General features: G+C 41.3%; 1 protein-coding gene across 6 annotated transcripts in view; it reads left to right on the top strand.

Annotated features, from left to right (window-relative positions):
* ADGRB2 (adhesion G protein-coupled receptor B2) overlaps positions 1-24,235 on the top strand; it is a 5,411,420-nt gene that overhangs the window by 4,610,087 nt on the left and 777,098 nt on the right. The window lies entirely within an intron of this gene.

Consider the following 24,235-nt stretch of genomic DNA (forward strand, 5'->3'; position numbering starts at 1 on the left):
CATACATGCTTTATGGATGCCACAATAGTTGTGTGTGACCCATGACCCAACAATGGCAAGTTTCCATTAGAACCCAGCAAACATGCTTTATGGATGCCACAATAGTTGGGTGTGACCCATGACCCAAGAATGGTAGGGTTCCCTTAGAACCCAACATACATGCTTTGTGGATGCCACAATAGTTGTGTTTGACCCATGACCCAATGGTGGTAGGTTTCCCTTAGAACCCAGTACACATGCTTCATGGTTGCTACAATAGCTGTGCTTGGCCCATGGCCTGACAATGGTAGGTTTCCCTTAGAACCCAGCATACATGCTTTATGGATACCACAATAGTAATGTGTGAACCATGATCCAACGATGGTAGCTTTCCCTTAGAACCCAGCATACATGCTTTATGAAAGCCACAAAAGTTGTGTGTGACCTGAGACCCAACAGTGGTAGGTATCCCTTAGAACCCCAGCATACATGCTTTACGGTTGCTAAGGCAGTTGTGCATCATTTGTGGCCCTATTACAGTTTGTTATAATGCAATTCTGGTTCATATCAGACTGGATGGTTTTATGGTGGAGGTGGAATTACATCAGGGATTGGGTTAAGGAGATCCTGAAGAGGTGGAAGTATGCTTTAGAGAGGAGAGGAATGAAGGTCAGCAGAACTAATACAGAATATATGTGTGTGACTGAGAGGGAGGATAGAGGAATGGTGAGGATGCAGGGAGTAGAGGTGGTGAATGTGGATGAGTTTAAATACTTGGGATCAACAGTTCAGAGTAATGGTGAGTGTGGAAGAGAGGTGAAGAAGAGAGTACAGGCAGAGTGGAGTGGGTGGAGAAAGGTGTCAGGAGTGATTTGTGACAGACAGGTACCAGTAAGAGTGAAAGGGGAGGTCTACAAGAGGGTAGTCAAACCAGCTATGTTATATGGGTTGGAGACAGTGGGATTGACAAAAAGGCAGGGGTCAGAGCTGGACGTGGCAGAGTTAAAGATCTTAAGATTTGCACTGGGTGTGACAAGGAAGGACAGGATTATTAATGAGTATATTAGAGGGTCAGCTCAGTTTGGAAGGTTTGGAGACAAAGCCAGAGAGGTGAGATGGCATTGGTTTGGACATGTGCTGAGGAGGGATGCTGAGTATATTGGGAGAAGGATGCTAAGGATGGAGCTGCCAGGTAAGAGGAAAAGAGGAAGGCCTAAGTTAAGGTTTATGGATGAGGTGAGAGAGGACTTGCAGGTGGCTGGTGTGACAGACAAGATGCAGAGGACAGGAATAATGGAAACAGTTGATCCGGTGTGGCGACCCCTAATAGGAACAGCCAGAAGAAGAAAAAGATCAGACTGAGCTGTTTTTACTAAACATGTACCTCATAGATGTGTACTGCAGTTCCTTTTATAAATGAATGCATATACAACACAGCTCTCAGAACTCGGTATTATCTGGTATCTGCTGCGCTGCCTACCAGTGATGTGAGATTATCTGGCATCTGCTGCGCTGCCTACCAGTGATGTGAGATTATCTGGTATCTGCTGCGCTGCCTACCAGTGATGTGAGATTATCTGGCATCTGCTGCGCTGCCTACCAGTGATGTGATATTATCTGGCATCTGCTGCGCTGCCTACCAGTGATGTGAGATTATCTGGTATCTGCTGCACTGCCTAGTGATGTGAGATTATCTAGTATCTGCTGCGCTGCCTACCAGTGATGTGAGATTATCTGGTATCTGCTGTGCTGCCTACCAGTGATGTGAGATTATCTGGCATCTGCTGCGCTGCCTACCAGTGATGTGAGATTATCTGGCATCTGCTGCGGTGCCTACCAGCGATGTGAGATTATCTGGCATCTGCTGCACTGCCTAGTGATGTGAGATTTAAATGAGGATCGCTGTCAAGCCATCTTACTGTATAAGAACACTATGTTTCATCTTCCTAGACACAGCCCACTGTCTCGGCATTTTCAAGACTTACTTATGATTATTTACTCTCTTTGCAATGCATGTTTGGAAAACATAATATACTGCCTTCCTCAATCTATGATGAAATACCTTATCTAGTTGAATCATTGCCATAAGCCTCTTCCTCAGGTGAGAACCTCTGTGTAAATGGGACTGTGTCGTGTGACTGTCTCTCTTGTCTGATGACTGCACAAATGCTGGTTTTGAACCATGAAATATTCTATATAAAAAGGAGCATCTCATGTTTTCATAAATTTGTCTCTGACGTCTGCCTAAATGACATTATTCAAACAATGTAAAAAAAGCTATCTAAAGCCACCTGCATGTTTTTTTTTTTTTCAGAATTTTTCTTACTGATTCTTTGTAAAAGTTGCCACATGTAGATATTGAAAGTTTCCTTTAATATAATAATTTTGTGGAACGTTTCTCGCCAGGCCTCCACTAAAAAGAAGCACTAGACTGAGTAGGACTTTTCTGTCAAATAATAACAGCAAATAAATAAATAAATAATTGTCCTCACAAACCTGGTGGCTGAGGAAGGGGCACTTTGTCCAGTTGAACTCATATGGCATGTTGTTTCTCTCAACAAGAAGTTGGAGTGACTGAGCAAAGAGAGTAAATCAAGATATAGCTGCATGACTACGGTGGCCATTTAAACCTTCTACACTAAAACTAATGGAGAAAACTGAGGTTCTAAACACAGTAATGGACAGTGAAGCAGCATATAATCTGAGACAGTAAGAATTTACCATTCCACTGTGCAGTATCCACTCACAATGCAAGCGTAGAACTTTTAAAATATGCATTAACAAGAGAAGGACTAACGCTGCAGGCTGTATTAGGTTCATAGGTTCATAGGTTCATACTAGGCTATCTGCCCTAGGGCATTTATAAGCCTAGCCAGAGTGTGTTTGGCTTTCGCCACCCATTTTAAATTAATTTTGCTATGCCCTTTTTCGAGGTTAGTATACTGTGCCTCTGTCTAACAGTGACACAGAAGTGATACCCGGGGTAAACCTATGATCTCCCATCCACTCATCAAGATTCCTCTTGAAGAGAGTCAATGAGGGACTCTGCCTAACCTGGACTGGGATTTTATTCCAGAGTGAAGGGAGCCTCTGGGTTATGAATCTGTCCCTCCAGCATGTCCTATTTATTTCAGTGCTGAGGTTTAAGTCTCTTGAGCACGTAGCTCGATGGGATTTGGATTTTCTGAGGTGCAGCATGTCCATTAATTCCGGGTTGGACATGGCTTTATACGTCAGGCATAGATCGCCTGTGAGCAGGCGGTATGCCACTGAGTAGAGCTGGAGTTTCTTTAACCGGGCAGCATATGGCATCTGTTTGAGCCCTTTGATCCTCTTGGTGAGGTACTTTTGGGGTCTTTCCAGTTGCTGCAGGTGTCTTGTAAGGTACATCCTAAAAGGGGCATTGTACTCAATTATGGGCCTGATGAGAGATGAGTAAAGAGGCATGATGACCTCCCCTGATCTAGATGTGAATCCCTTCATGATTAGGTGGGCTATATAAAATGTTTTTCTAACCACTTGGGCCACGTGGTTGTCAAACGAGAGATTGCTGTCAACTTGGGTCCCCAGGTACCTAATTACTTCTTCTGTACTTAATGGATTACCACCTATGTGGTAATTTGTGGGCACTTTGTTTTTGCCAAAGGGGATGACTATGCACTTTTTGGCATTTAGCTTGAGGCCATGGCTCTGGCACCAGTTGTCTGTTTCTATGAGGCCCTTTTGGAGGATGCTTATGTCGGCTGGAGAGTCGATTATGGCCCCCAGTTTGCAGTCATCTGTGAACTTGGTCAGCCACAGTCCTTCCGTGTTGGCCTGTACCTCTGAGGAATATATACCAAACAAGAGAGGTCCCAGGACTGAGCCTTGTGGGACACCACTTGTAACTGGTTTGGAGTCTGACATGGCTCCAGCAATTCTAACCATGTGGGTTCTGTCCTTGAGCCAGTTTGCAACCCATCTAGTGACATAGGGGTTTATATTTAAGCTGGTGAGCTTATCTATAATGCCCGAGTGGGGTATTGTATCGAAGGCTTTTGCGAGGTCCAGGTAGGCTGTGTGGATCACCTTCCCCTCGTCAATGGCCTTGGTGACTGTTTCAAAGAAATCAGCCAGGTTTAAGAGGCAGGATCTGCCCTTAACAAAGCCGAACTGGGTAGGATCCAGTGTCTGTAGGTCCCCAATATCTTTATTTATGAGGTCCATGATGATCCTTTCCATAGCTTTGCAGACCAAGCTAGTCAGGCTTATGGGGTGATAGTTTCCAGGATCCGTTGAGGCACCACCTTTGTGGAGAGGAACCACTGTTGCTGTACGCCACTCTTTGGATACATATCCTGTAGTAAGGCTGAGATTCAACAGTAGTTTTATGTTTGGGTTTAGCTCTTCTTGGAGTTCATGTAGGATGCAGCCCGGGGTACCATCTGGTCCCATTGATGCTGTGTTTTTTGCTTTGGAGAGGGCAGCTCTTACCTGAGCATCTGAGATGTCAGGGGGGCAGCACTCTGCTGGGATAGATTTTTGGCCTTTTGGGGGGGGGGGGGGGGTTGCCCTGAACCTGTCAGCTAGGATGTTGGCAATGTCTGTGGGTTTGTTGTATTTTTTGTCATTTTGGACTAATTCCGAGCATATCTGGGAATTCCCACCCAGGTTCCTAACATAACTAAAGAAAGCCTTGTGATTATCCTTAGTGTCCTGTGTCATTTTTCTCTCGAAGCTGGCCTTAGACGATTTTATGAGTGCCCGTAGTTTTTTGCTAATACTGATCAGAGATGCCTTCCCTTTTTGGGATTTTGCTCTATCATGTAGTAGCTTCCTCCTTCTATTGTATAGTTTGTTTATGGCTGGGGTCCACCAGACAGGACGTCTGCCTTTGGAGGATTGGGTCTTGGTTTTATTTGAGATTGCATGATCCATGCATTCCTGAAGGTGTTCAAAGAATGCGTTTATAAAGGATTCTGCGGTCTGGGCCATATTTTCCACAGGCCCGGGGGCTTTGAAGGATTCCACCTCGGTTTTGAGGAGTGTGAAATTTGCTTTAGAGAAGTTTTTCACTGTGGTTTTCTGGGCAGGGGGTGGGGTCGGGATGTGAATATCCAGTGAGATTAGTTTATGGTCTGATCTTACCAGTGAGGGATACACTTCTGGTCTGGAGCATAGAGTCCCCATGTTGGTGATGATCAGGTCCAGTATGTTTTCCCCTCTTGTGGGAGTGGTAACAAGTTGTTCCATAACATTTGAGTTTATAAATTCTAGGAACCTTTGGGCTAGGGTGTTGGAGCTAGAGTAATGCTCCCAGTCTATGTTTGGGTTGTTGAAGTCACCCAATATAATGGTGTTTGGAGACACCTTCATATTTTCCAGTGTTCTCAGGAAGGCCGAGTGGGGTTCCTGGGTTTGGGAGGGTGGTCTGTAGCAGGCTATAAACTGGAAGGCAGTTTTACCCACTGTTAGTTGCACATGGATAGTCTCTGATGCTTCGTGCTGTGCCACCAACCTGGAGGTGTGGGTATCTTTGACGAATATTGATACTCCCCCTCCTTTTGTGGTTCGGTCCAAGTTTTGGGGCCGAAAAGCATGGTATGAGGTATAACCTGGTAGTGCTGGGGTGCGCTTGGGAGCCTAGAACCAGGTTTCTGTTACTGCACAGATATCGATGTTCTCCATGCTAAAGAGAGTTTCAAGTGCGTGCATCTTGAGGTTTAGACTTCTGGCATTGAGTAGCATTACTCTTGGTTTCTTATCCCTTGTGATACCTATGGAGGTGGGTTTGTCTTTTGAGCCTTGCCTAAAAAAGGCACTATGGGGGTAGCAAGAGCCTTTGCCAATATCCAAAAGCCCAGGGGTGACAGGTGCAAGCCGTCCCTAGCAAAGCATCATGGCTTGTCGAGCATGTCATCCCAGGTTGACAGGCACTGGATCCCCTTTGAATGACACCAATACTTAAGCCAATTGTTGAAATTGATCATCTTGTCTTCATATTGTGGCATCATTCTTGGTGAGGGTAAGATGCTACTTAAGGTCAGGGTCATACCGGCCTGGGCTACATGCTCAGAGAGCTCCTCTATATCTCTTTTCATGTAGTCCAGGGAGGTACGTCTGAGGTCATTCACACCAGCATGGACAATGACTGAGTCATATTTGTACTTGCCTTGGAGTGACCTGAGTGCTTGTGTTATGCGGCGGATCCTAGCACCTGACAGGCAGCTCACTGTGACCTTCTCCTTGTTCAGCCTGGTGAGCGGGACGTCAGTGTGCCTAATGATAGAGTCACCTATTACAAGTGTATCAGGTGTGTTGTTTAGCCTTAAGGGCTGTGACTGTTCGGCACACTGGCTTTGTGAGCTACGTGTTGCACGTGTTTTGTTTTGGGGTAGCGGTTGCTTGGGTGTCTGCTTTGGAGTTTTCTGCTGCTTAGGCAGATTGTTATTTAGAGCCTCCGAGTAAGTTTTTGTGTGTTTATGTGTTTGGTTTGCTGTCGTGGTAGGTCTATGTGAGACTGGAATTGTAGTGAGTGTGGTTTCCTTCTCCTCCTGACTGGTTACGCCTGTACTGAGTTGAGAGAGCTTAGCCTCCAGTTTGGCTATATGGTTGCATCTCTCACATGTGTTAGAATTTGTTGGGAGGAGGAAAGGGTTGTTTGTGTACATGAGGCAGTTGTAACATTGCCTCAAGATTCCCAGATTCACCAGCTGGGCCGGAGAGGAGATTGACAACTGACCTTTGGACATGCTAGAATAGTATTGGGAATTCCTTTATAATTGAAAAAAAGGGCCAATGGGGAACAAGGTACTCAAGGGGAGTTTGTGAGGGTTTAGTGCTTTTAATTTTTTAGTGCTGACTTATATAATTGCTTTAGTGAGCAAGTGCCAGGTAACTTAAATGCAATGTGTTACAGGTAACTTAAATGCAAAAATGACAAACAGTAACTTTCTTTCAAGTGAAACAAGGAAATATGTACAGTAAGCAATGCAGATATCACTAGGGCTCCACAGAAGCACTGAAAAGCCACATTTTAGGTGGAATTAGCGTTTCAGGGAAAAAACAAGCAAACAAACAACAAGCATACAAACAAAGCTAGAGTGCAGACCACGAACCTTCTTAATCTAAAATAACTGGCCTGAAGCCCAAGTGCTTAAACCAGAACTAATACACTTTTAGAATAACAGACACTGAGCCCTCAATCAGCAGTTCCCAACTTAGAAGGATGTAAGCTACCTGCCCTGCCACCACAGTGCAGGCCACAAGCCTTCCTAATGTAAAACAACTGGTCTGAAGCCCAAGTGCTTAATCCAAAAAACTTAGAATGATAGCTACACTTTAATCAAGTTATTACCAAGCAGTAATAAATACAGTTGAATACTTTAAAGAATGCCTGGATTAGTGCTCAAGTTATACAAACAAACAAAGCTAGATTCAGCAGGCCTGGATCTAGTCTATGCTACAGCAAACAAGGTGTACCAATTTCAGTAAGAAGCAGTTCAAATATGCAGGCACTATAAGCCTTTAACCAGAAATTCCCAGCTCAGAAGGGCAGAGTCCAGCCTCTCCTCCCACAAGAGTGCAGACCACGAGCCCTCTTAATGTAAAATAACTGGCCTGAAGCCCAAGTGGTTAAACCAGAATTAATACACTTTTAGAATAACAGACACTGAGCCCTCAATCAGCAGTTCCCAACTTAGAAGGATGTAAGCTACCTGTTCTGCCACTACAGTGCAGACCACAAACCTTCTTAATCTAAAACAACTGGTCTGAAGCCCAAGTGCTTAAACTAAAAGGCTTAGAATGAGTTACACCAAGCAGTAATAAATACAATTGAGTACTTTTAAGATGACGCAAAAGCAAAATAAAGTAGGAAGAAACGCAAATACAGTAAAAGCAGATACATTTTTTTTTTTTTTTTTTTTTTTTGAATGGGCAAATGAGATGGGCCCAGGAGTTACAGGGCAGAAACAAGTGCAAATGCAGGCCTTCAAATTAGAAAGTTGAGAGAGATGGAAGACCACCCAAACGGCCATAACTACAAATTCTGGGCCAGAATCACTCCCTATGTGGTAGACAGGTTACCTAATGCTTACCACTCCCACTGATAAACTAGAAGGCTTCCCTCTGACACAGAAAGGCTTGGGGGGCTCAGAAGCTTACAAACAGTCCTGGATACAGCAAATCTGTATCTGGAACACTAATTACAGGAAAGGTAGGAAACAGGCTTACAATTTTTTTTTTCCAGAAAAAGTAGCAAAAACAGTAGTAAAAAACAATTCACATGTAGTGCAAGCTGGCACACTTGAGTATGTAGCAATATTAGTCCACACACAGTTTGAAAAAATGTAATTAAATTAAAAAGGACTAAACGAGGACTAATGCCTCCTTGTGTACCCCATTATCCCTGTCAAAAATTACTCCTCACATCAGCTGAATCTGACAAAAAACTCTGCTTGAACGGCGATACCTGGTACCTCTCCAAGACTTGATGTTGTGACTAGACCCCATTAAGCATCTCTAATTTTCCATTGTGACTACAGCTTTAGCCTTTCTCTATGACTATACATGCATATGTACATACATTTCAAGCACGGGCAATATTGTCTTCCATAGGTTCATAGGTTCATAGGAGGGTACTAGGCTATTGGCCCTAGGGCCTATATAAGCCTAGCCAAAAATGTACCCTGGCTTTCACCACCCAAGAAAATTATTTTCCTGTGCCCCTGTCGAGCAGAGCCACAGAAGTGATCCCCGGGATGAATTTCCTATATCCCATCCAATCATCAAGATTTTTCTTGAAGAGTGCTAATGAGGAGCTCTGTTTGACATAGATAGGTAGTCTGTTCCAGAGTATGGGAAGTCTCTGGGACAGGAATCTATCCCTCCAGCATGTTCTGTTTATTGTAGTGATAAGGTTTGGGTCCCTAGAGCATGTAGCTCGGAGGGATTGGGATTTCTTTAAGTGGAGCATGTTCAACAGCTCTGGGTTTGACTTAGCTTTGTATATTAGGCAGAGATCACCTCTGAATAGGCGATATGCAATGGAGTAAAGCTGGAGTTTTTTAAGACGGTCTGCGTAGGGCATCTGTTTGAGGCCAGTAATCCTCTTTGTGAGGTATTTCTGTGGCCTTTCCAGTTGTTGTAGATGTCTTGTGAGGTACCTACCAAAAGGAGCGTTGTACTCTATAATGAGTCTAATGAGTGATGAGTAGAGGGGAACAATGACCTCTTTTTTCTGGATGAGAAACCTTTTGTGATGAGGTGAGCCATGTAGAAGGATTTCCTGACCACTGTGGCAATGTGATTATCAAAGGAGAGACTACTGTTCACCTGTGTTCCAAGGTCTCTTATCACATTTTCAGAGTTAAGTAGACTACCAGCTATGTAGTAGTTCATGGGTACAGAGTTTTTGCCAAAGGGGATGACGATACACTTTTTGGCATTGAGCTTCAGGCCATGGGTTTGACACCAGGCATCTGTCTCAGATGTAGTATGTCCACATCATTAGGAGTTTCGATTATGGCTCCTTGTTTGCAGTCATCTGCAATCTTTGTTAGCCAAAGACCTTCTGTGTTAGCCTGTATTTCAGAGAAGTAGATACCAAACAGGAGAGGACCCAGGACTGAAGCCTGTGGTACTCCACTTGTCACTGGCCTGAAGTCGGATTTGGAGTCTGCTACTTTCACAGTGTGGGTTCTGTCCTTGAGCCAGTTGGCAACCCATCTTGTGACATAGGGATTTATACCTAGTTTAGTGAGCTTATCTATAATTCCAGAGTGGGGGATGATGTCGAAAGCCTTGGCAAGATCTAGCTAAACTGTGTGAACCACCTTACCCTCATCTATTGCTTTGGTGACTGCTTCAAAGAAGTCAATCAGGTTTAGGAGACATGATCTGTCAGTCTGCCAATATACCAAGACACTTGTTCCCATAATAAGTATCCAGGCTGTTCTTAAAAATATCTAAACTAGTACTTGCTTCAATGTAATTTGATAGTCTGTTCCATACATCAGCTACTCTGTCAGAGAACCAATTATTACACTTCTCATTCTTATAGAATCTCCTACATAGGTTGTCTGCTGATTTTCTAGTACTTTTTGATAACCCCAACATTCCCAGAGGTAGTTATCTCTAGATGCCCTATATACCTGAAAAAGATCTCCTCTTAGATATCTGTAAGAGACACTGTACAAGTTCAGATATTTTAGTCTTTCATAATGACTTAAATTTTCACATCCATGGATGCCCTCTGTATATTTCCATTGTACTCTTTTTAAAGTTTACTCATGCGTGTTTTCTTATAAGGTTTCCATATTGTTATTCCATAGTCAATTTGGGGTCTAAAATAACTAAGAAATAATGACTTAATTATTTCTGATTTCCTAGACTTTATACATTTTTTATGCAACCTATAGTTCTATAACTATCATTAAACAATTGGTTGATATAATTAAAACAACTCAAAGCTGGATCTACCCATATACCCAGGTTCATAAATGAATCTATAGTTTCAATCACTGTGTGCTGTATTAAATATTCACCTTTCAATGTATGTCTCCCAAATGTCATATGCTTAGTTTTTGATGTATTTATCAGCATATTATTTTCCTGTGCCAAAATGGTCAATTTAGTCAAATTCCTTTGCAGACATGCCTTATCTGTAACACATAATTAGTTTACCCAATTTCAAGTCATCTGCATACAGACTGTAGGACACCTCTGGTAAAAAAAAGGTCTGAAAGATACAATGTAAAGAAGTAAAGGATTAGGACAGAGCCCTGTGGAACACCTTGACTGGATATCACTTATCCAACTACTGTATGATTATTGTCATGTCCTATTTGTAAGACATGGAGCTGTTCGTCTTATGAAGAGGACATCAGTACCTAGTACCTAGTTGTACTAATTTATTGATCAGTGTTTTGTGTATGACCATGCCAAATGCTTAAGTTAAATCTATAAAGTTTTGGAGTTTTAATATAAAAGTAAACATAAGACTCTTATGAAATTTGGTAACTTCACAACTCACATCGGATCTGTTACATCTTGGTGCCAGAGTAGCCATCTGTATTGTTTGCTCTACAATAAAACTAATGGAGAAAGCATTATATTATTACAGAACATGACTATGTCTGACTTTGCTCTGTTTTACTAACACCAAACTAGTACTATAAATGTTATACACATTCAACTTTTGGATATGTTTTATGAACTTTTCATAAATTTACTGACAGTTGAAAACCTTGCTGACATATGCTCTGTTTTTCACACCTTTACAAAACACTTCCCGTTGAGTACATAACTCAGGCACAAGACAAGTTTTGGCTGCCCTACAGGACATCCTGTAGCTGTCCACATCCTTTGGTATTACGCTGCTTTGAAATCTTCCAAATGTCATAATTTACTGCTATAGTGATCCATCACGGGGGATTTAGAACAGTTAGTTGTAAGGACACACACATAAAAGTAGATCTTTGAGGTGAGGTCATTGTAACAGTTAAGGTAGCCTCCTACAATCCCCCTAGTAGGAATGTGGGTGGTTTCTTTATAATCCTTTATTGTACAATTATACTATTTCACTGTTTTTTGATTTTATAATAGCATTAAACTGTCTGAAGGACAGTAGCTTTTTGAAATCAAAACTCTCTGTGAGAAATAGTTGTTGATCGAAAAAATGAAGAAAACACCTGTCAAGGGTGGCTTTATATAAATCATCACACAGCTAAGCAGGTTCTATTAAATGCTGGCATGACTCCATCATCATTCTTGGATTTATGCACTGCTGTTGTGAATTTCTGCACACAAAAAAGATGCATAAGATGGGTAAACACAAGCATTAAGATTTACTATCGTGCTGAAGTCTAATTAAATATCTGCTGTTATGGTAATTATCATTACAAAACTGTACCATATTTCACATTGTAGAAAGTCATGTGGTAAAATATTAGACTACATGTAGGCCTTTTTCCTTAATTATATTGATGAACAGCATGTTTAATTTGTGTTTTTCTCTCACTGTCTCTCTCTGTGAATATGCTGTTCACAGCAAGAACTTATTTTACCTTGCATGGTACGTGTTTAGCTTTTTCTTCTTGCACGCACACCCCCACACACATATACATTGTGAAAAACTGAGGGGCTGTCAGCCCAGCCAGATAGAATTTTGTAAATAATTCTGTCATTGTAAATATTAATATGATCCACAGGCTGGTTTCACAAATGTAAGAAAACTGTGTTATGTGCTGAGCTTGAAAAAAGTAACCACAGTGTACCCTGCTGGAAGAAAGCTGATAAGTAAAGAATTTTACAACTGTGTGTGATCTCAAGCTTGGAGACAAGATGTCTGGGCCAGGAAATACTTCTATTGTCCAAAGACAGAGATAATTACTATGTTTTACATGTAAAGTGTCTTTTATTGCTGTGGCTTCCTGGCAGGTACAGATTACAAAGAAATGTTAAAATCTGGAATTCTGAGAGCCTGGGAAACTTCAGCAGAAGTGATAAGAATGATGTAATCTGAAATGACTCAGCAGTGATGTGTATTATCAATTTAAGGACTATCTCGGAAAGAAAGGATAGCATTTTTTACTTTGTTCTGAATCTAACAACTCACCAGCACTGTGCCTTTTTAGAACAGTGATTTATCTTAGAGATAGATAGAAATATTAAGATTAGTCTAGCTGTTTTCTGTATTTATGGGAGCCTGTCCTACAATGTTCTTTTAAAGTATTTCCTGTTTTTTTATTTTTTTTTATTTTTTATTTGTAGTTTGTTTGCCAGAATAGTCCAATTGGGCCATGAAGAGCCCGTTTTCAATGGAGTCCTGGGGAGAAAAGCTCCCGAAAAATACATGAAGTACAAGATACACTATAAATGCAAGAGTCATAAGAATACACGATAACATAATACATGAAATGTGAAGATAAATATAAATGCAGAAAGTCTCAAGTATACAAGATAACAAATTACATGGATAAGAGAGAATTTAGAAAAAAATAAGTAAGAAGTTCCCATGAGGTGCTAGTTAGAGTAATGCATTGAATTTCATTACAAAAGAGTTACAGTACCTGTAAAATATGGTAGTTCCTGCAGTTATTATTAGGAGTAGTTAGACTGTAGAGGGCTATTTACAGATATGTTAGTTGGTGGAGAGTAGTTAAGGTAATGAAATTATGTAGGATGGGAGCAAGAGCATTCCCATTGTGAAGTTGGGTATGAGTGAAGTAGGGTTTTGAAGGCAGAGAGTCTGTTAGTGGTAAGAATGAGAGGTGGAAGAGAATTCCAGTGGCGTGCTAGTGAGAAGGATAGGAGGTGCTTGCCTGCAGGATGGGAAGGTTTATGGAGTTCTATTAGATTCTGGGAGTTAGATCTGAGACATCGGTCAGGAAGATGGATTTTGAAGGTGGAGGCAATGGAGGGGCACAGAGAGGGGCTGAAAATAAGTTTGTGTGCTTGGATAAGTTGAGTATAGCTGAGATAGCTGGGTATCTCAAGCCAGTCCAGTTGATGTAGGGAAATACAGTGATGGGTAGTGGATCTATGGCCAGTTGCAAATTTAGAAATTTTGTAGTAACAGGAGGAGAGTTTTGATTTGAGGGAAGACTGCAGATTACTAAGGATAGAGGCACCATATAGGAGGGAAGGGATGATGCAAGCAGTAGCGAGTAGATGCCTGGTAGGGGGAGAGATATAACAGTTATGACAGTAAAGCAGGCCTAATTTTTTGTGTGTTTTTTTATATTAACTTGCAGGTGATTATCAAACTTTAGCTGATCATCAAGGAGAATTCCTAGAAGTTTTGCCGTGGAGACTATTTCAAGAGTGATACTATTTTGACCGGTGATGGAGAATGAATTGTTATCTAAGGTGGTGGTTTTAGAAGGGGTAAATATCATTAGTTTAGTCTTGGTAGTATTGAGTGCCAGATGGTTGTCTAGCATCCACTGTTCAGTAGAAGAGAAGGCTACCTGAGTTAATTTTATTAATGAAGAAGTAGAGGTGGCAGAGCAGATTATTGTCGAGTCGTCAGCATATTGGATGAGTTTAGTGTTAGGGATAGCAAGACAGAAGTCATTTATAAAGATATTGAATAGAAGGGGACCTAGAATTGATCCTTGGGGACACCTGTGGGAGTATCTGGGAAAGGTGAAATAGCTTTTTTCCACTTAACTGCTTGTTTCCTGTTTGATAGGTAACTGGTGAACCAACTGATAGTGGAGGTGGATAGGTTTAGTTTAGAGAGGTTGGTAAAGAGAAGGTTGTGTGAGATGGTGTCAAAAGCCTTTGAAAGGTCTAAGAGGAGGGTAGATACGGTATGACCGGTGTCACGGGCCCTGTTAATGATCTCTAGGAAGGAGAGAAGGGCAGTGGAGGTAATATGGCCTGGTCGGAATCCATGCTGAATGGGAGTGAGAAGGTTGTTATTTAAGAGAGAGGGTAGAAGTTGAAGGTGGATGCATTTTTCAAGAAGTTTAGAAATAGGGGATAAGATAGCGATGGGTCTGAAGTTAGGGATATCATTGTTGTTGCCACCTTTATGGAGTGGAATAATAAAGGCCTTTTTCCACAGTTGGGGAACATAGCATTCAGAAATTGATCTATCAATTAGAATACAGATAGGGAGGGCAATGGCTTCTGCTGTGATTTTAAGGAAGTAGGAGGGTATGTCGTCAGGAGCATTAGAACATGGTTTCATTTTTTGGAGTAGTTTTTTTATAGTACATATGGGGATAGGATTCATGGAGAAGGGAGGAGGTTGGGGGCTGGACTTACTAGGGGCAGGAGGAATGTATGGGTGTGGTTGTGGGAGTGGGGAAGCAGTGTTGCTAGTAAAGGATGATGTTAGTTTGGCTATGGAGTCAATAAAAAAGGAATTACATTGGGATGCTAAATTTTGGTTGGAGGCATTAGGGTCAGGGCAGGAGTTTTCTTTTTTACCTGGGTTAAGGAGAGAGGAGATTCCATCCTAGAACGTTTTAGGGTTAGCGTTGTGGTTGCTTTGGAGTGTTGAGAAGTATGATTTGCAGTCTGAGATAAGTTTCTTTACTTTGTTGCGAAGCATTTTGTATTCATTTAGGGTGGTGGTAGTTTTAGTTTTATGGTAGCATTTCCAAGCTTTATCTCAGAGTTGCATGATGAGCAAAGTATTTTTGGTTAATCATGGGACAGGGTTGCTTTTTGTGTGTTTTGTTTTCCAGGTAGCAAAGGAGTTTAGCAAGTCTAAGAAGGTTGCAAATGGCATTATCAAGGGATAAAGATTTTATTGGGTTCCATTTTACTCTTTTTAGTGCATTTGAGAATTCATTGGGGTTGAAGTTTTTCAGGCATCGCGTAGAGGTATAGGTATGGGTTAGATGTAGGGAGGAAGGAAGTCGATGGGCAAAAATGGGAAAATGGTCACCTAGTGGGTCAGGAAGGGTGCCACTGTCAGTGATATGGTGAGGATGTGAAACAAGAATCCAATCTAAGGTGCTTCCATGGTGGAAGTCTTTAGATGGTCTAGTTTTTGAGGTAATGAGTTGAGTGAAGTTATATAGATTTATAGCTAGGGAGGTGTTTGGAGATTGAATTGTGGTCCAGTTAATGTTAACATCACCTAGGATAATAGTTTCATTAGTAATGTTAGTAGAGAACCAGGAGTGGATGTCCTGAAGGATGTGGACATTATCTCCTGGGGGGATATAGAGAGTGACTATACAGATGAGTTTATGTTTATTTATGTGCAGAAGGGCTGGGATTATTTCGGCATTACCAAATGTAGGGATGGGTTTGGAGTAGGGGGTCATTAGGAGGGATGAGGAGTAAAGGAGAGTTACACCTCCCCCTTTCTTACATGTTCTATCTTTTCTAATACTACGGTAGTTGGGTGGAATAAGTTCTGAGTCTTTGATGTGGGGTTTCAACCAGGTTTCAGAAATGGATAGAATGTCTGGTTGATTGTAGAGAAGCCAGGCGTAGAGGTTAGGGATTTTGTTGCAGATGCTTTGGGCATTAAGAGATCTGAGGTAGAGAGACCTACCTGCTAAGTAGTGTGGGTGGGGTGCTGAGGTAGAATTGTGTGAAGGAGAGGGGCCGGGGTTTGGGTGTATGTCACATGAGAGAAAAATAGAGGTTAAATAGTGAATGTGGGAGAGTAGGTATTTGAGTTGCTTAGTTCCACATTTGTGGGTTATAAGATTTGAGATAGATGTATTATTGATGAGAAAGGTATTGCTGGGGTAAGATACAAGTCTATAGGGGAAGAGTATATTATTGTTCAGAAAGAAGAGGTTAGGGGATATGTAAGTTTGGGAGTGTGCATGCTGTATTTGGATTGAGGTAGTAGTATGAAATGGAAGAGAGTGCTTGACATACAGAGGCCTGGTGAGATAGTTTAAGTAAGATATGCTAATAAGTATTAGTAGTTCAGTTAATAATGTGGCAGGTTTGGTGGGCATGGTGTTTGTATTGAGTATCAGGTAGGGGTGGGCATGGGATATACTTGTGGTTTTGTCAAGGGAGTGGAGCTATAGTAAAGTATTGAACTAGGAGAGGTGGCTTGATTCAGGTTAGGGATTAGTTGACTGGGTGTGAAAGGAAGTGGGTGTGGTGTATTAACTATAAGAGTAGAGGTGCTAGAGGTGGGTGGAGCATGGGGGCAGTGTAAGGGAGCGGAGTAGCCCACAGGGTGAATGGAGCAGGTAGAGCCAAGCAGATGGAAGAGCAAGTCAGCGAGGAACAATCAATAAGATGGATAGCAAGCACAAGGTAAGAAAGGCACAGGGGTGAGGCACTAATTTGCTAAGTGAGACTAGGAGGAAGGCAGGGAGGTTGACAGAGGTTAGGTAAGGGCAATAGGGCTAAACTAGGTCAGACAAATACTAAGTAGCTTATTTAGACTAGAGTGGGAAATTCAAAAATAGGTAGGTGCTGCTATCTAGTGGACAGATCCGAAACTACAGTAGAGGGGAACCTGGACTTAAGGGGGTGGTGATGGACTGGAAAGAGCAGGTTGACTGGGGTCTGCAGTAGGCTGTTAGCATGCACAGGTAAGAGTACAATACAGCTACAGGGAGTGCAAACAGCTTACAAAAAGGTACATACACTTTGTTTTGGTATTTCTTTTATGTTCTCATTTTAAACTTGGGGAACCAGTAAAGCACAGGGAGATAATTACACGTTCCCTTAGATAGTGTTTTCATCAGACAGGAACCCGGGATACATGCAGCAGGGCAAACTGGAAGAGAAGGAATACAAAATAATTACTAACATGAAGTAGCTTAACAGCAGCTAGGTTGGAAGGAAAAGGTTAAAGTGTGAGGTTTTAGTTTGCAGTGAGAGTGTATGCAGGAGAGGGGAAGGGAGCACTACATAGTCTAATCATGTAAATCAATACTGAAATATAATACTGGTATATAGACAGAAAAAAAGTCACAGGAAATTATAGGCAACTACTTTCAGTTAAATAATATAGTATATAAGCAGAGTGAAAAAAAAACAATTGTATGTATATATGAAAAACAAATCAAAACTAAGTATGTATTGAATAACAGTACATTAAATGAATACAATCATTTCAAGAGCCTTCAGCATTCAAATAAACTATAGTATTACAGTCCACTAAAGGTGAGGAGGTCAAACTTTAAATTGTAGGTAGTGAGGGTACTTGCAATAGGAAAACAGAAATACTCAGGACAGAAAGGTCTTTTCAAGTTACAGCCATTTCCTGTAATTTCTGAACTCTCTTTTGTCACTGTGTTTAATTAATGAATATTGTCTTGTGTTTTTATTATTTATTATTAAATATTTTTAAACCTTTCAACTGTGGCTGTTTTATGTGGAGATACTTTAAGCTCTTATACTTGTATTTGGTGGTACTGTATAAGTCACTCCTAAATAGCCTTCAAGTCTCAATCACACTTACCAATTGGATAACAGTAACATTGCACTGTAGAATTGGGCATCCTTTGGTAAGGGCCTTTAGGGTAACTGATAAGAGTAGTTGGTGGCAGTGATTACTACAGTATAGTCTGGGCAGAAGGGTGCATAGCTGGAGAACCTGTGCCAGCCTTCCCCAGGAGTGTCTGTGTGTTGTATATAACTCAAATCTCAAAGTGTGTTTGTGTGTGTCAGCTACTTGGGCAGGGACACAAAGCACTGGTTGGACAGATAGGTACTGGAGCTTTTGGCTTGACTACTCAGCTGAGATCTGAACCCTATAGCTGTGCCAGTGGGGAGTCTTACTGGGGATCTGGAGAGTGAGAGAAACCAGCCCCAGACTGACTGTGATCTCTGTGTGCTCTTAAGGGAAATTGTACTTTACTGTGGGTGTACTTGTTATCCTCCCAATGTGGATGTCCCTCACTGATGTTAGTGATGAGGACAGAGGCTCCTTGATTACTGGGCCATTGCACTGGCATCATATACATATATGGTTTACTATCAAAATGTGGAAAATCAAAACAATTTTCTACAGTTTGATTGAATTCGTTTTCCAAATTTGCTAATACAAAATTACCAAAATGTCAGAAATGGTAACCATGGAATCAACACTCGAACACAAGAAGTTCCAATGTCGAAAGCTTGTGTTACCAGTAATGTTTTTGCCAGGGAACAAGCCCCCCTGTAACCCTCACACCCCCTGAATATTATATATTCCAACTCTAAGATTGCACTACAATGAGGAAAAGGGTAAATTTCCCGACCCCATTGTTGTGTGATTTGTTATCAGAACATCAATCCTGTATTAGCGAATGCAAACTACCCTTCATTAATGAGGATTTGTATATTTCTGGATCAGCATTACGGAAACTGGAAAACATGCGTTCTACCATCCCCGTTTCAAGTAAGTGTCATTTCACATTTTTTTAGTAAACCTACATATACGAGTGTGTGCAGTTGTGTGTGTTTCATAATGTGCTTTTTTGGAGCTGTGTATATAAAGTAAATTTGTTTTTTTTTTGTGTCTAGATATTTACTTTAACTTGCTACACTGTCTCCAATACCATGCACCTGTTCTCATACTCAGTTTTACGTTATTGCTTTTAGCCTTGAGTTTTGTGATGTATTCATTGCTGTTATTGCCGTTTGTCATGGACTATGTCTACTGGGTCTAGCTCTAATTCTCCACCTTATTTTACTGGATCAGTAAGCAGGTACAAAACTTTTCCATTAACTAACCTTTTACACCACAGCCTGCCTCCAGGTCCCCCGCCGACCAACTGTATTCTCCATTCATTATTGTCCACCTTCTCAGCTCCTTTTCTTTCATTATTGTCCACCTTCTCAGCTCCTTTTCTTCCTCTCTCTCACTTTCCCCTTGCATCTGCAGAATGACAAGCTTCCTATTCCTCTGCTGATGTTCACTGTTCACAGCTTCCTATAGTTTTCTCTTATCCCATCTGACCCTGTCTGACTTACAAGCAGAAGCATTTGTAACTCTAGTTGTCTCAGGTAGTAATATGGTTAATCATAACCTGCAGTATTTCTTTTAGCTGCAATTAGCCAATGTTTTTATATTATATCTAATTTGGCATAATTAATCTCTAGTTGTTTTTGTATTGTTTTTAAAGGCTGTAAAATTGATGTTGTTAAAATGTTTTCGTAGTTATTTGGAATTTCTCTCCCTGGGCCTCTTGTGAAAATGGTCTCCTACCCATTCAGACTTCTTCATTAATCAAATGTCAATAAATAAATAATAAACACAATTCCACACTCCTCCTCACCCTAAAACCTACCACAATTGCAGCAGACAATATACCTGAAAACTTCCTAAAAATAGCAGCTGACTCCCTATCATATCCAGTCTCAATCCTAATAAACAGGTCCATTCAGGAAGCTTATGTACCACAACTATGGAAAATATCTTATATTATACCTCTTGACAAAGGTGATAAATCTTATGACTTTTCCAACTATTGGCCTATAGCTATTATTTCCCGCCTTAGCTAAGCTCCTAGAGAAATGCATACACTTGCAAGTCATTCAGTTCTTGAATACAAACAATCTTCTGTCCTCTACCCAACATGGATTCCACCCTCACCATAATTCAACTACTAACCTTCTCTCCTTCACCAATCAGGTTAATCATCATAGAAACAACAACTATGTATCTGCTACCTTTTTAGACCTCTCTAAAGCATTGACTTGGTCTCACACCCTAAACTATTGGATGTTCTTCACACTCTGTCCTTTACTTCTCCTACTATATCCTGGTTCAAAAGCTACTTATCAGACAACAATCTATCCAATGGCAAAATGAACTATCCCCTCCTCTCCCTAACTCCATAGGAGTATGGTAAGGCTCAATATTAGGCCCACTACTCTTCTCTATTTTAACAATCTACACACCTTCTCCAAGCAAGCCTCACTAATTCAGTATGCAGATGACTCTACACTCATATGCACAGCCCTATCTGTCAACACCCTACAACAACTAGACCAAGAATCATTCTCTGCTATTGAAACTTGGATCACTGACATCCAACTCATTCTCAACCCCAATAAAACCAAGCTTCTCCTGTTCACCCCCAATACAACAAAATCTACCCCCTCTACTTTCTCTGTCTCATCTAGAAATGGCACTATAATTTCTCCATCCACCCACACAAAACTTCTAGGAGGTGAAATAGACAATAACCCATCTTTCAATCTACACATAGCACAAACAATCCAGAAAGCTCATAAAAAAAACGGAAACCCTTTACAGACACAAAAACATTCTCACGGATAAAGCAAGAATCACCCTAGCTGAAACTCACCTCTTATCAACACTTACTTATGCAGCACCAATCCTGACCCACACTAGAAAATCAGATCTGGACAAGTTAGAGTCATGCTATAACAAAATTGCCAAATTTGCCAACAACCCTGCCTTTAGAACCCATCACTGCCAAGTGCTAAAAGAAATTCAATGGCTTGAATTTCCTCACTTACTAACTTACCAACAACTCATTTGTGCCGTTAACATCAGAAACTACCCAGACAAAGCTGCAGCCTTAAAGGAGCTATTAACCTCCTACTCTTCCAGTCGCCCCTGCGCTCATCCAATAAACCTCTCCTCAATATTATAGCTGCTAACAGTACTGCAGGTAAAGCCCTATACTCCCACCCCCTGCGCTCTTCCAATAAACCCCTCCTCAGTATTACAACTGCTAACATTACTGGAGGTAAAGCCCTATACTCCCACCCCCTGCGCTCATCCAATAAACCCCTCCTCAGTATTACAACTAACAACACTGCAGGAGAAGCCCTATACTCCCACCCCCTGTGCTCATCCAATAAACCCCTCCTCAGTATTACAACTAACAACACTACAGGTAAAGCCCTATACTCCCACCCCCTGCGCTCATCCAATAAACCCCTCCTCAGTATTACAACTAACAACACTGCAGGAGAAGCCCTATACTCCCACCCCCTGTGCTCATCCAATAAACCTCTCCTCAGCATTACAACTAACAACACTGCAGGAGAAGCCCTATACTCCCACCCCCTGTGCTCATCCAATAAACCTCTCCTCAGCATTACAACTAACAACACTGCAGGAGAAGCCCTATACTCCCACCCCCTGTGCTCATCCAATAAACCTCTCCTCAGCATTACAACTAAACACTGCAGGAGAAGCCCTATACTCCCACCCCCTGCACTCATCCAATAAACCCCGTCTCAGTATTACAACTGCTAACAATACTGCAGGTAAAGCCCTATACTCCCACCCCCTGCATTCATCCAATAAACCTCTCCTCAGTATTAAAACTGCTAACAATACTGCAGGCAAAGGCTTATACTCCCACATCATGGCTAAAAAATGGAACAATCTCCTCACTAATATAACCTCCACAGCAACAAACACAAATTTCAAGAAACTACTCAAATCACATCTCAGGAAAACTTCGATCTGCTCATGTATCACATGACCATCGCTATACCTTTGTCTCCTCTTCCTCCACACAACTCCAACTAGTATGTACGCTATTTTACACACACACACACACACACACACACATATATATATATATACATACATACTTCTTATAATAAGCTGCACTGGTCATTGTACTTCTTTCAGTGTACACTTACTAGAAAATGTAAACTGTCTTAAACTGTATGTACTGCTAGTTAAAAATAGCACATGCAGTCATGTCTATTCTACCTATTTGCAAAGGTTAATCTAACAATATTTCAATCCTGCAATGCCTATGAACTATTGAGAACAAATTATTGAATGTCTCTGCTTGTAATTAATCTGCTGTCTTTTCGTTTTGTGTATTTCTCATTGTATTAACTACTTACTATATGTTAGTTGTGGAGTTTTTCTCCCAGGGCAAACATTGAAAATGGACCTGGTCCAGCTGGATTTTCCCAGTTAACAAATGTAAAATAAATAAATAAATAAAAATAATTAAATAAACACATCAAGCTGCTTACAGCTGGACAGCATTTGTAACTGCATTTATTCTATGCAACACAATATCTGACCACCGATATCCTATTCTTGTGTTTTGATTTTGATTCATATTACTTCCCTCTATGCATTTAGTATTACACTAGAAGTTGTACTGACCACAGGGAATTGTTTCTGTAGAACTGTGGCATGAGGTTTGCTTAAAGTGTGTGTGTGTGTGCGTGTGTGTGTGTGTGGGGGGGGGGGCAGTTATAAATTATAAAAACTCAGATAGGTCAGATCTATGAAGAAGTCAGAAAAGATTTAGCCATTCAGATTGATATGTCTACCATGCAATAAGTGTCAGTGCCAAATAACCTGTACAATTTATCTGAAATAGCCAGCTAGAGGTAGATGACAGTCTGCAGCAGCTGTGTCACCTATAAGAAAGGGTTTGTAGTTTATCCAATGACTTTAAAGCAGCTGTAGCAGAAAAAAAAAACAGAAATGCTAGGCTGGTCCACAAACAGAAAAGAATCCAACACAAAGATGTGGTGTGTGATACCTTTTATTAGTCTGGCATAGGTTTTACATTTACTCCAGCTGGAAAGCTGACAGGAGCCCCTCATTAAGAGCTAGTAAGTTACTAATGGTGCATCAGTTATTTCTCACTGGCTATAAGAAATGTTTTAAAAATAACAGAGTTAGATTAAAAACACAGCTTACGCAAAATTATGACATGTATATTCCTTTGTGTCAAACACTCTGTGTGTGTGTGTGTGTGTGTGTGTGTGTGTGTGTGTGTGTGTGTGTGTGTGTGTGTGTGTGCGTGTGTCTGTCTGAAAACAGAACACTGATTTTGTGGTCTGTTGTTTAAGTAAAAGCCTTCTCTAAATAGTAGCCTTTGTAATAGGTTCATCTGCAAGTAAAACTATGCTGAGCCAAGACAGCTTTCAGCTTTAACTACCCCAAATAGTCACACTGTTTCTTCCTGTGTTTGGGCATGTGCCATGATTCTGACTCTGTGAGGTGTAGCACTATGTGGACATCCTGTGCTGTCCTCTTAATAACACTCTGTCTAATTGTAACTGCTGTGTGATCCTGCCAGTAATTGTTCTACCCTGTAACTGTCTGAAACTGCCCCATGATCCTGAGTGTAAGCGCCCTGTCCTGTAACAATCTGTAAGTACCCTATTATCCTGTCTGCAAGTGTCTCATGATCCTTTTTGTAACTGCCCTGCCCTGCAATGGTCTGTAACTGCCCTGTGATTATGTCTGCAAGTGCCCTGCCCTGTGTCAGTATGTAATAGCCATGTAATCTTGCCTGTACATGCCTTATCCTATGACAGTTTGTACCTCCACTGCATTGGATGGTGTCTCTGTCTGTAACTGACTTGCTCTTGTAACGCTTCCTGTAATTGCCCTGTCTTTATACATTGTCTGTCATTTCCCTGCCTGATTTTGGCCTCTGTAATTGCCCCCTACCATATAAATTAGTCTGCCGTTTACCCTCTGTGTGAATCTGTTGTTAACTGCCCTGCCTTGTGACCATCCCTATAACTTCCTTACCCTCTTTACAACTGCTCTGCAATGCAACATAGCCTGTAACTGCCATACGTTTGACACTGTCTGTATTTGCCCTGCCTTTTAACACTGTCTGTATTTGCCCTGCCTTTTAACACTGTAACTGCTCTAACTTGTGACACTCTCTGTAGCTGACCGACCTTCTGATGATATTGGTAATTGTATTGACACTGTCTGTAACTACTATAACTTATGATGCTGCTGGTAGCTGTCTTGCCTTGAGACACTGTAACAAGCCTTCTTTGAAAAACCCATTTTAGCTCTCCTGCCTGTAACCAAACTTAATGCCACTGTCACTCGCTACCTACATATCATTCAAATCTCATT

Source organism: Protopterus annectens, chromosome 1.part1, assembly GCF_019279795.1.
Source record: "Protopterus annectens isolate FY-2018-M chromosome 1.part1, PAN1.0, whole genome shotgun sequence".
Taxonomy (NCBI): domain Eukaryota; kingdom Metazoa; phylum Chordata; order Ceratodontiformes; family Protopteridae; genus Protopterus; species Protopterus annectens.